This window comes from Mus musculus, chromosome 3 (genome assembly GCF_000001635.26).
Source record: "Mus musculus strain C57BL/6J chromosome 3, GRCm38.p6 C57BL/6J".
Taxonomy (NCBI): Eukaryota; Metazoa; Chordata; class Mammalia; order Rodentia; family Muridae; genus Mus; species Mus musculus.
Window position 1 is genome coordinate 130460349 of NC_000069.6, and position 14242 is coordinate 130474590.

The 14242-nt window shown below is 40.2% G+C and overlaps 1 protein-coding gene across 33 annotated transcripts in view; it reads left to right on the forward strand.

Moving 5' to 3' along the window:
- Positions 1-14242, forward strand: part of Col25a1 (collagen, type XXV, alpha 1) — a 419527-nt gene that overhangs the window by 279991 nt on the left and 125294 nt on the right. The window lies entirely within an intron of this gene.

Here is a 14242-nt window from a genome sequence, read left to right on the forward strand (position 1 = left end):
AGTCATGTCTGTTTGAAATGCCTCTCTTATCATATCTCTTCTCAGCCTGTCCTCCATCATTTCTGCTCATCCTTGTGACCATTCTGTGGTTGTTCTTCAAAGATGTTACTTGACAAATACACCCCCCCCTTAAAGAAAAATGTCCCTCTGAAAGGCAAATGCCCAGAAATTGCGTTCATCAATCCAGGCAGGAGTAAAGTAGAATTGGCTTGTTATGGTAACACAGCCCAGGATTATATGATCTCCAAACAATGTTAAGAGCTAAGAATATAGTAGTATATAAGTTTTTGCCACCCTTAACTGCAAAACCTTAGCTTCTCAACTGCATCTTTGCGACTTGTTCCCAGCATTCATGCTGTTCTTGGCTTTTACTTACTTATGATTGGCACACTCCAAGCTGTTCATCCTGTCATGGCCTCCTTGGCATTCCAGCTCCATAATCCACCAAAGATTCTACTCTTCTTTGTTCCCATCTTCTGGACATGTGAGATAGCTATAGAAATAAGTACACAAATGAAGACAGGAATCATTTCAGGCCCCATGTTTAAGAGGCCAGCCCCTTTCATTGAAACAAGTGTTGGCTGCGTCAGGACTGACGTCATAAAAGTATGACTAGTGATTAACTATTACCCAAGTGGGTAGTTGAGCCAGTCACAAATCCAATTCTCATTTGTTTTTGGTTTAGGGCTCATAATTCAGCAGTAACAGAATTTTTAACAGTCTCCCTGCTCAAATCAAATCACATATGTACTCTGTCTACTTAATGTAGCAGGAAATATCTTTAGTATTTTAAAACAGTGCTTCACTTATAAATTTTCATCTTAATCATCAAGTCTAGCCCTGATTTGGGTCAATATGAATGTTTCCAGCCTGCCAAATTCCTCAGGAACTACCTTCTTTGTTATATTGAGACAGAATCTCACTTCCTAGCCCAGACTGGTCTAGAACTCAAGGCCAGCCTCCTGCCTCTGTCTCCCAAGAACTAGGATTACAAACATAAGCGGCCACAGCTGCACTTTGGTTTTTCTCCTGCTGCTGCTTTTCCTGCTGTCCACAAAAGTGGGGAATGTTCTGGATGGTTGGCTAACTTGGGGGGCAAACGCTCAGGATTTGAAAAGTCCTTCAATCAGGGGTAAGCACATTAGTTCCTACTCATTTTGCTTTCCTTTGTGTTAAATACACCTACCATTCCTGGTAGCTTACCACACAAGCTACATTTGTCTTTGTACAATAGAGAATTAGACACTAAGTATGAAAGGGTTACCAACATTTACCTTTCAGTTAACCAAGATAAAAATCAAATCCTATTTTTTTTTTATCATTAATTTCTTTCTGGTTCTAAATGAAAACTTCTTTCTTGCTGTCATCAGGATTTCCCCCTCAATCCTGAAGTCTACACCCATGCCTGACTCAACTTTAACTTTCTTTTGTTCTCCTGCTTTATACCTGATCCAATGGTCTTCCTTCAAAGGACGAGAGTGAAGGAGGTGGTCTCTCTCCCAACGTAACTTTCACCAATTGAGAAATGTAGGCAGCTGGACAGTTGATACTTGCGAATCTTGCCCTCAGCTGGATGTGACATTGTGATGCTACATCCCAGAGATGCAAAACAAATGATTCTTCCTTTTCCTTTCATGGTCCATGATTGCTAGCATTCCATGTCACCAGTGAGAACACTCGGCAGAGCCTCGCGTAAAAACAAGCATCCCTTTCAGTCATGACATGATAGACATACATTTTGTGTTTTGTTTTCCCTTAGGCACATGTGGGAACCATAAAAGTTATAGCTGATGAGGTGGTAGAGCTGGTGCCCTATCTACGTATCCCAGATGCCACCTGGCTTTTAACATGTAAACGTAGTGACTTTTAGGTCCTGAAATCAGAGACCCATTGGAGGAAAATATAACATCCATGAAAAACCATCTGTACTTTGTAAGTTGGGCATTGCTTCTATACATCTTAAGACATTAGAAGACATCTTTAATTTCCATGACCATGGATGCATTCAAGCAAAACACTGTCATTCACTTTGTTCCTTTTTTTATTATTATTATTTACTGGCAAATACATCATTCAATATTTACTAAAAATTTATGATTTTTATAGGAAGAAAATCAATGTAGCTTCTGGCACACAAGGGCACATTCCTTTGATTAAAGGAGCAAGTGAATTTAAATGGAGAATTGACTTTAACAAAAATTCTCATAAAGTTTACTATGGCTCTCATTTTCAATAACTTCCAAGATGATTTCATCTTTAGTGTTGACATTTTTGTAAGGACTGTTGTTATTTACATATTTGAAGTTTGGAAATATTTGAAAGGAATTTGAGGCAGAAATTAGAATATTATCAGAGTAGTTATTTCAAGTAGTTATATATACAAATAAATGCAAATTTTAAAAATTAAGTGCATGACAGGCAACTTGGCTCAGTGTAAAGGCATTTATTTGCTGCCAAACCTGACAATCCCCAGAACCCAAGTGGTAAAAGAGATTAGACTCCTGAAATGTATTCTCGCCGCCCATACTACAGTGACATGCACCACCCCCAGCCCCTAACACACAATAAATACATGCTAAAAGTTTAGACGTTGAATGTATGAACAGTATAGTATGTAATATATTACTTAATGTAAATAAAACCTGTACTACTTTTCACTGACTAATAACATCATCAGATGCAACAAGGAAATAAAAACAAAAAGTAGAAATTAAATGATATTGTGATTAATTTTTAAAATTTTTTCATACTATATAATTCCTCTCCCTTCTCCCAATTCCCTTAAAGTCTCCCTAAACTCACTACCCACTCAACTTCAAGTTGTTTTTTTTTTCCCTCTGTCAAAAATAAAAAAGGAAAAAATATGTACACACAAACGTGGAGTTCATTTTGGTCAACTACTCCTCAGCATGTGGCCTGCCCCGAGTCTGATTGACATACCAGGTAGGTAACACTCTTGCTTAGGGTTACTATTGCTGTGATGAAACACCATGATCAGAAACAACTTAGGAAGGGAAGGGTTTATTTTGCTCATGGTTCCATATAACAGTTTGTCATCAAAAGCAACGAGGGCAAGAACTCATGTGGAGCAGTAACCTGGAGGCAAGAGCTGATGTAGAGTCCCTGGAAGGATGCTGCTTACTGGCTTGTTCCCCATGGCTTAGTCAGCCTGCCTTCATATAGAACCCAGGGCCACCAGCCCAGGTATGGCACCACCCACAATGGGCTGAGCCCTCCCCCATCAATCACAAATTAAAACAATGCCCTACAGGTTTGCCTATAGCCAGAACCTATAGAGGCATTTTCTCAACTGAGGTTCCCTCCTTTCAAATAACTCTAGGTTGCATGTTAACATAGAACCATCTAGCACATCCTCCATTGGAAGAAACTGGTTTCCCCTTTCCCAGCAGGAATTAATTGCAAATAGCCTTCTTGTTTTAAGTGTGCACTGACCCACAGGTATGACAGAATGCTAGTGGGAGTCATTTTATTACTGCTATTTTAGCATACTAGTAGCAATGGGATTTCCTAATCTAGTCCCAGGTTCTTGGTCACTTATAGTTTCAGGTTGGGTGTCATCCCATGGAGTGGGCCTTAAATTTAATTTTTTTTTAAAAAAAGTGATTGGTTACCTCCATAATATTTGTGCCACTATTGCACTATTGCTGGAAGGTCACTGGGATTTTCCAAGGAAGGGGAAATAGAATATAATATTATAAAGAGATCAAAGGGGAACTGGAATAGGAGAATTGACTGGGAGGGGATGGAGGTAGAGTAAAGGAGTGTGGGAAGGGACCGCATATTGTATAATGGTAAGACTTAGACTTAAGTTTTCCAAACTTAGAACATTCTTTTCAGCAAAGTCTTAAGCTGTAGTTTTTCTGTAGATCATAATGGACTCTTTCACCTAGAGTTCAACTCATAGAAATGATTTCATTATTTAGGAATGTTCTTTTCATAAAGAAATTATACCATGACCTGTATCTCCCAAAGATATTACTATGTAACAATCATCTTTTGAAATGTTTTTACTTGAGAATAACTCTTTCAAATTACGGCATAGGATGGATACCATGAGTTTGTAACCTTTCTCCAAGCATCAGAGCAGCAACCAAAGTCATCCTTGGTGATGAGAATTTCCTTTGGCAGCAAAGCCCTTGTTTCTAATTTAGCTCTCCAAAGTACTATTCATTAACTGTTCATCTGTGGCCCAAAGCTTAACCTCAAATGTATTTATGTTTGAATGATTTTAAAAAAAGTTATACTAAAATTGAGTTAGTAACATACATTTTCAATCTGAAGCAATCATTAAAAAATAAAACGTTGAATTTGGAGTCCTTAAGAATGCAGGGGACAAGGTAGCGACTGGTTTGCTTTCTGCAGAAAAGGCCACACTGGGTAGCTGTTGCTTCAGTCTGGCTTTGGCTTCACTCTGGATTTTGTGTTGTGTTGAGAGAGAAGAGGGGAGGGGAAAAGAGGGGAGGGGAGAGGACCCCAAAACATTGAACACAGGGGGCTTGGTAGATGCTGAGCTAGCGTTCTGCCACTGAGCTACTGTTCTAGTCTCAACAGGCTGCTTTCCTGTCGGCTACGTCTTTATGGGTTGGGCCTGTTCCAGATATACAGGTGACATGAAGTAGAAAGGTAATTAGAGTGTGACCATGTTCTTAAAGTCCATAGTTTTAGCTTCCTGTTGGAATGATGCAAATTTCTAGTATGTTTTCAATCCCCAGGTCCTATTTTAATCTTGCCCAACCAAACAAACCCTGGGAGATCACTATAAAATTAAAATATGGACTAATGGGGAAAATTAGGACACAGGACCAAATAGACCTGTTTTAAAAATTACCTCTAGTACTATCGTCTGAGTAATACACTCTAGTGAACTTCCCAAGGATAACATCATCTCTTTTATTGCTAAAATCATTTTTGAGGGGTCCGGTTATTCCAAAATGGCACTTCTGCCATGGGGCCTGGCAAACCTCAGAGGTAAAGTAGGAAGTACATTATGCTCCCTGTAGAAGCCCCCAGGGACTCTCCCAGCTTTGCCATGGAGAGGCTGCCAGTCAGAGGGCACGCCCAAGAAAGTAAGAGTCGAGGCTCAGTCGCTCAGTCCACAAAGAATTTTCTCAAACAGCCATCAAGCCAAAGCAGTAAACAGAGCTTCCAGGCAACAGCAGGATGTGCTGGCCTTCTCCCTCAAGGCATCTGGGTAGACGCCCACTCTCCCTTCCATATCAGATGCCCTGTTAGCTGATGATCCCTGTTTCATACGAGCTGTTCTTTGTTGGTTCATGCCATGCCACCTCTGCCAGGCACACACCATTTCCATTTGGGAAATGAACAGGATGTGTTTAAGTCAAGGTGAGCCCTTGACTTCAGGCTCTCAAGTAGAGGTCAATATGGGTTGTTTAGAGGTACATTTCACAGTGTTGTAACTCTGTACCATCTTAGTATGAAGAATCCCTGAGAACTAGAGATCTGTTCACTCAAAATTTGTATTTCAAATGCATATTGCATGAATTTTGCCAAATCATGTTCACTTTAAGCAAATTTCTGTGCAGTAAGTGTTGGGTAAACAAATTGATGTTCCAAAGACTTTTGGAGAATTTTTTTTTCTTTCTAATGGTTTCTGGGATTAAACCTGGGTCCTTTGGAAAAACAGCCAGTGCTCTTAACCATTGAGACACATCTCCAGCCCCCGTAGCTTCTTTACTTAACAAAAGAACACAATTTCCACAGAATTGCTTTTGAGATACTATGAAACATATTTTCTAATTATAAATGTGATTATATATTTATTAAAGAAATAATGTAAAAGATATATGCCATGTAACAGCTGATCAGTCCAATCCTGATTAACATGTAAAACCAAAGAATAAAAGGTAAATATCTTTTCAGTTGCAAACTGGCATGAATAATTAATATGTAATTCATGTCATTATTTAAGCGGGGCATTTCCCAGAGCACCTATGTTGACAAGTTTTGTTTGAATGCAAATCCATTGCCTTAAATCTACAGCTCACTCCTTTCCTATGCTCATTCACTCTCCTAAAGGCTCCTTTTATGTTATCAGTGTTGAACTTAGCTCACAATTACTCCTTGAAAGTCTCAAGGTCAAATGTGTTTCAGAATTTTGAGCTTTGAGAAAATAGGACGTTGGTAATAGTCATATGGTGTAAATTGTATGAGAGGTGTCCTGTGTAATCCAACCATCAAGTTCTTCAGTGGACTGCAAACTAGTTCACACTAGGAAGGACTTCAGGGACCAGACAGAGCTTCACCGCTGCTTCAGTAAGCTTTGTCCCTGGACACAATTGCTACAAGCTTAAAAGGAAAAAAATTTGAACTTATGAAGATGATTTCATCTTCAACCATTTTGAATTTTAGAATTGCAGGTAAGAAATTACAGGGTACATACAACCTCAGTTTTTAATCTGTTTTTCCTAACTCTACTAGGGTTATCTTCTGTAAACTGAATTATCATTGCTCACTACGTCTCCTTTAATTATTCCTAAGGCCCTCCCACATTCACAGCCTATGAAAAGTTTTCAAGTTTTCCCCTAAGAAGGATGTACCTGATCTATATCTTCATCTCTGTCCTTTGAGAGCCTGCCTCCTTCCCTGAGACTGGATGCGCTTACGTATCCTGCCCTAATTAGTTGGACAGTTGAGTGCATCTTCCATGTTAGTTGCTGTCTGTATTAATGCCCTCTGTTTCCTATGTGTTACCCACCACACTTTCTTGCACTGTACTTGGCATTAGTTACTAAAAGACGCTGCTTTAAGAAGGCATGCTCTCCTCTTCGGTCTAAATTCCCACAGGAAGCCTACAACTCTGGTGGCTGACACAGTATCCTGATCTAGCTCAAGTAAAGAGCAAACCCTGAACTTGGAGAGTCCCTAGACTCCAAGTATTAGTCCCGTGTACCTCTAGAAGAGGAGCGAGGATCTTCTCTTGCTACCAGTGTTTGTCTTGATCATAGCATCTATACCTACCATGGGCTTTCATTTACAAGTCTTAGATTGACTAGTCCTTGGTAAAGTCTTTCTCAGCATGTGAGCTACCTTCCTTCCCTTCCTATGCAATCCGACATCTTGGGTTAAATCATCACCTGCCCCTTTGAAGTCTGAATATCATTTTTAACTGCCATGAGAAAGAAACCTTACTTAATTTTCTGTAGTAACTTGGCTTCTAAGTCTGAGCTCCACTTCTCTGGGGTGACTACATCTTCCTCCTCCCCAGGGCTATTTCATAATCCCTGGTTGTTGTTGTTGGTGGTGGTGGTGGTGGTGGTGGTGGTGTGTGTGTGTGTGTGTGTGTATGTGTGTGTGTGTGTGTGTGTGTGTGTGAGAGAGAGAGAGAGAGAGAGAGAGAGAGAGAGAGAGAGAGTCTTTTCTTGGTTTTTGAAGCCGTAACGTGGCCTCATCCATCTGCAGGGCCACTCAGGTGCATTGTCATTGCTGACCTGTGGACCTAGGTCATCCTTTGCTGCTTCTGTGTTATCTTCCCACCAGGAGGCTCTCATAGAAGGCTGTCCTGACATGCCTGTCTAGTGTCGTGTTTAGTCACCAAGTGCCTCTGCCTCTCTGAAGTGATGTCAGTTATCAAGCTTTCATCTGCGCCGAGGGACTACTAATGACCTCTTTCAGTTTAGAAGTACCTGTACGATCTTCTCTATGTCTCTAAAACTGTTAGTCTAGAAGTCTTATTTTCAGCCATGCCTCCTTCCTGAGGACATATGCAGAGGACCAACTAAGAACATAGCTGAGGGGTGGGAAGTGCAGGTGAAGGCAATAGAAAATTTCAAGCACAGAAGAGCATAGACAAACATATCAAAGGCATCCCAGCTGAGGCCTGGAAAAAGGCTGACTCTGGCCATAATTTCAGTGTCAAAAAAAACTTCACTTGCTTATGGTAGATTATTATTAAGTGCTCCATGAATGAATGAATGAATGAATGAATGGTGAGAGGAAAAACATAGAGGCTCTGAAGAATTATGGAAAACTTCATGGTTGAAAGGATATCGTGAAGCAGATGCATGTGGATACAGTTAGGGGGGGTGAAACCCTCCCTTCCTCTGTCACTCAGACAACCTTCTCTGGCAAATAGTTGGTGTGGGATCCCAAGAACATTTTCTTAGAGTAACCCCTGGCAGGTAGTTGATGTGAGTGTCAACCAACACTCTCGCTATCATCATCATTGCTGTTTTTAATAACTATTTTAAAACCCTAACACGAGAGAGATTCCCCTCTGGATGTTGATATGGAGAGAATGAGCTCTGACTCGGTTGTAGCAAGCTCTTTATAACTGAGGTTTACGCAGACTGCATCTCTGTGTCTCTTTCCAGGTAACGCATCTGTTGATCTCCTCTCTCCGACATCCTATATCTATACATCTCTGCTTCCCTCAGGCCAGGACAACCTTTCTGTAATGCTGCACGTTCTTACAAGGGTTCTTGGCATCATGTCTTTAGGGAATACTTTCCAAAAACCCCTGGCCTCTCTTTAAAGACTGTATATAAGTTGAGCCTTTTGCTCTGTTCCTGTAGTTTAGGCAACCTTTGCTTTGACGAGTTTCAGAATGTTCCTGCCATCATTCTGCACATGAAGAGATGTTTTGCATTTTGCCGTTACTTGGCATTTTAATAGCTATGGAATTTAAAGAGGTTTCTCAGTGTAGAGATCATTACACCGTTCTCTCTTTGGTATTTAAAAGTCCCACTTATCATTCAGATTCATTCTCACGCGACATAATTACTGAGGTTACTGAACTTAATATTTTTGATGAAATAATAAAATTGGAGCATCCGTGAAAAGCAAAATTTGTTTCTTGAGCAATTGAAACTATCTGATAGTAGAAAACTAACTTTCTATAATTGATGTTCATTAAGTCTATCTTTCCCATAAATTATAGGTTATAAGTCCTCACAGGTTCCCGCTGGCATATTACGTGGCCATTCGGGAAACCTTTTAGCCTTTTATGTTTATCTGGTTGGGTTTTCTCTTTAGATAGAGAAATTATACATCTACTACAATAAGCAATTTAATACCAGATTTCTTCCATTCAATGACTTCTTTCTTTAGCCTCAATAATAGTTAAACCAGAATCAATCTTGGGCCTCAATATTTTTGCATTCTATGAAAACCTTTCCCCATGTGGCCTTCCTTAACTAGATGTCGTTTTTTATCTGCTTATAGGAAAATTCATCCTTTTATGCACATGCATGCCCATTGTAATGATTATTTTTGTAATGCTGAATATATTTTGAGCAAACAAAGTCACTGTAGTAAATGTTATGGAAAGACCCAAGAGATTTTTCTTTGTTATAACACATGGTTTGCTTTTGAGGTCTCTTGACTCTTTATAGTTAAATAATTATTTATCTTCCCTCCTCTGTATCTGCACAGCCATGTCTCAGCTGCACTCCCATGTGCTAGCCTTAGCCTGCTCCCATTATGGGTCATTTATGCACATTTTTTTAAAACGACAAATTAGGAATGCAATAGGAAAGTACATGCCTCTTGTTTTGAGTCATTTACCTATGTAGACTCTGTGTGAAGAGAGGCAGCCTCTCCCTGCAGGTGCAGCCGTTCATTGTGAAATCTCTTCTTGGTTGCTTCCACCTCTGCTCATCCCAGAAGTTTTAACTCCTTCCCCATATCTGTGTTCTCTCCACAGTCTCTGTAGATAACTTTAGATAGCCACGTGACTCCAGATTCCTACCCTGTCTTCATTTATTTGTGTCTTAATCAGCGTGAATATATTTCAACATGACATTTTTATACATATATATCATTGCATTTTGCTCATTCGCCCGGCTGCTGTCCTCTCTTGCCTCCTGCCCCTGAGCTTGTCTGCTTTTCTTCCCAATGAATCTCACTCCTGCCTTCACGCCTTGCATGTACACACAAACCTCTCTCTTCTTTTAGGGGGCATATCCAATTACCATTCCATCCCTCAGGTCAAGTTTAGCAAATCAGTTCAACATCTGTGACAACATCTGTCCCCAACCCCCACCCTCCCTCTGGATCCCCTCCACCACCCTGTGTTATTCAAGCTAAGACCTGTGAGCATTCTCTAATCACCATTCTCACTCTTGTCCTTAAGGAAGTAACACATTCTGAGAATCCTCCTTTAATAGTGCTAGAAACTACTGACTGGTCCCTCGCCCTGGTCCTAGGATACGGTTGTGCAACTCATCTCCTGTGGCATCTTCCTAAGGTCTCTGTCTTCTGCTCTACCCCTGTACTAAGCTCATCTGGGTGATGGATAAGCTTTTATCCTCTTCACTCTTACTGCGCGTGCCTCTAGCTGCTTTTAATATTGATTTATTTGTTTGCTTCTTCTTGAGGTGAGGTCTTGCCAAATAGCCCAACCTGGCTAGCCTTATACTCTAGCTTGGGATCCTCCTGCCTCAGACTCCCAAGTACTGGAAGGACAGATGTTGCCACCATGCCTGGCTCTGGCCTCCCTATTGTTTCACGAGAGCGCTTATCAACCCATATGGTTCCCACCTACCTCTTTCCCTCTACTTTCTTAGGTGTTAAATGCTGTTGACTTGGGATACTGCATGCTCCTGACTCCTCAGTGAGTGCGACATAGACGGCGACTAACAAGGGCCACTTAGATATCATTGTCCGTGTGTAGGCTCTCTAGTATTAAATAAAACAAATAGAAATAAATGAGCATAAACACAAAGTAGAAAAATACAAAATCTGAAATACAACATGTAGGATTACATTTCTGACTCCCCTGATGCTTTATTGACTGTGTTTGACAAAACACAATTTCTCACTAAAATGTAGTGATGTCATTACTGAATATGTAATAAAAATGACAATGACATATTGAATTGGTGGCTACCAAGCAGTTAGAAGCATCTCTCATGGCTTCTGCGATTGGTGTAAGTCCCTTTGGGCCAAGGGCATCTTTACTTTCTAGAGGGTACCTGGAGTTTTGAACCCTCATGAGATACCGGCAAAGCAGTGGCTGAAAGATGTTTCTGGTCCTAGGTAAGAATGTGAGCCAGGTGAAGTGGCCTGTGTCACACATGTGCACATTGTGTTTCTTAAGAATTCAGAATATTTAGGGGTGAAATATGTTTGAGTTATTCTAGTATTTTGGCTTGTTTCTGGATTCTTTCACTGTGTTTTTCTGGGACACACTTTGGTTTTTTTTCCCATGCCCCCTCGGACCATCTGTGCACCAGGCACGTCTTCTGAGATGTAAAGCTGAGCTGAGATGCGGGGCCTCTCCATCTCACTTCCTTAGAGAAGGCTCTGACTAATGATGGGGAAATGGCCTGCTTGTTGAAAAGTGCACCTCTGCACGGAAAGCGAGGCTAACTAAAAGTCACCATCGTGGAAAGATGGGTCCTCAAACTGAGTGGTCAGCACCAATGCAGGCAGCACACAGTCTGCCTGTGGGGAGGTATAAAGCCTTCTGTAAGATGAAATTTATTCTCACCACCAAATGATCTTAAAACTTACCCATTCTGCTCCAAAATGTAACAATATCTGTTTTACATTTAAAAAAAAAAAAAGAACAAAATCAAAAACAAAACAAAACAAAAACCTTGGACAAATTTTACCTATGATTTAAAGAAACACATTAATTTTTTTACTTTTAATCTTTTTTATTAGATATTTTATTTACATTTCAAATATTATCCCCTTTCCCAGTTTCCCCTCCAAAAACCCCCTATCCCATCACTCCTCCCCACTGCTCACCAACCCACTCACTCCCATTCCTGGTTCTGGCATTCTCCTACATGATGGTTTAGTCCATCAACCAAACTCTGGGGAGTAGTGGTTGGTTCATATTGTTCCTCCTATGGGGCTGCAAACCCCTTCAGCTCCTTGGGTCCTTTCTCTCGTTCCTCAATTGGGGACCCTGTTCTCGGTCCAATGGTTGGCTGAGAGCATCCACCTTTGTATTTGTCAGGCACTGGCAGAGCTTCTCAGGAGACAGCTATGTCAGGCTCCTGTCAGCAAGCACTTGTTGGCATCCACAATAGTGTTTGATTTTGATGACTGTAAATGGGGTGGATCCCCAGGTGGGACAGTCTCTGGATGGCCTTTTACCTCATGATTTAAATTCTACCTCATCATTTAAAGAAAAAAAAAATAAATTTTTTACTCCAAATTTTTTAACAATAATGTTTTAATGTAAAAAATTAATTGTTTAATATTAATTGAAACTAAGAAACTTTTCGGATCACTTTCTCCCCATATATAAAAGCTTAGAGTCTTAAGATTCTTGTTGGAATCTAAGAGGTCCTTCTACATGTCTTAACAGCCTTCTGAGGTCATTTCTAAAGTCTGTAGGTTTCATCTCTGAGCCCATGTGGTAGCGTTTCACAGTTAACATGACTGAGATATGTTATCTAACAATACAAAGCAAATTTCTAAAATGTAGATTCCCTTTTTTTTTTTTTTTTTAAAGACAGGGTTTCTCTGTATAGCCCTGGCTGTCCTGGAACTCACTTTGTAAACCAGGCTGGCCTCGAACTCAGAAATCCGCCTGCCTCTGCCTCCCAAGTGCTGGGATTAAAGATGTGCGCCACCACACCCGGCAAAAATATAGATTTCTATTGTGAGGCCTATGAACTGTCCAGGTCAGAATTACCTGGCCACCTTCCTCGTTAGATCTGATAATAAAACAAGAGCCAGAGCAAGAAGTACAAGTTGATGCTTTGGTGTGACCATGCTGCAAATATGATCAAGCCACAATCTGGTCCTGCTCAAATATGAATACAAGAAGTGACTTATTTATATGTTGAAATCTCAGACTGCTTAAAAGGTATACCATGTGTGCTGTTAAAAGGTCTTTAATTTAAAATGATTTTGTTAGATAATCGTGTTTCAAGTGACAGGATGATTTATCACCACTAATCAAGATTCTGATTCCTTCTTAACTTCTTGTTTGTATCTGTTTTTGTTCTCTGTTACATAAATATGAGGTTTATATATAAAATTCTGACTGTGTAATATGGGCCTAATGAGTCACAGATGGAAACATCCTGGCACATTACCATCTAATAACAATTTAAACTCATATTCCACAGGAAAAACAAAAGCAAATTGTACACATCTGTTTTCCAACTTGGGGCACTTCTGAGTTCGTGCAGAGTCGATGCTTAAAGGACTTTCACTTAAGGAGAATCAGAAAAGGACACAGGTCACCTCAAACCTGCCTGGCCACTTAATACTCTTATCAGAGCAGATTTGGCACAAGGGGTGGGGTTTCCTTTGCTTGGCTTCCTGAGCACTCAATGCTAAACAGTGAGAATCAAAACCTGAACCGGTGGCACTGAGACACATCTTCATGCTACAACCCCAATTTTGTTGATCGTCTTAAAAAGAAAAACACATCCCCCAACCTCAGGAAAATGAGAAGATACCTGCTAAAACACAAATACAGTTCAAAAACCTCGAAACTCTCTGGCCTTTGCTAAAACTTGACCCTCAAACAGGAGAATAGACAAACATAGAGGAAATGAAAGCTATCCATTGGTGGAGATGTCATTAACCCATATTGTAAACAGTTCTATAGCTTTAAATGGGATAAAAAGATACGATTTCAAATGTCTTAAAAAAGAAATGGAACAAAGCCAGAGATTTCTTTTTCAGATTTCCCCAACTGATAACACTGTGTAAATAACTTTATGTCAGTTTCTACACTCTGGGATCCTAAAACAATCCCCGTTCTCCTACGGCTAAGGAATCCAAAACCACTTTTCTGTTTTAAGGGGTTGTGCACACTGTCAAAGTCTCTTGGAAAAGTTACGTGACAGAAACGATTACCACGGAGTGTGACCGTAAATCACGCTGACATGAAACACACATGCTGTAAGAGACAGATTCCCATCTACCACCCTCATGAGAGAGCCATGGGAGAGCCTAAAAACAGGGCAGACCTGAGAGAGCTGTCACATCATCAGAGAGAAAAAAAGAATTGATTTCTTGGGTGGTATCATGTATGTGGAGAACTGTGTTTGTTCTGAAGAGTCCTTCCAGTCTGACAATAAAATTTTGTTTACTGTTGTCGTTGATAAAAGAATTAATATGTATTTTATATGTAGTATATGTCCTAAATTGTTAACAGAATACCAGTAGGCAGAATGTTCTCATAACAATATCTGCAGTTAGCTCCATCTTGGACTAGCCCTTTAAAAAGAAGTTTCCAGAAATATGAAGAGTTGCGAACTGTACACAAGAATGTGCATACATTCCATCG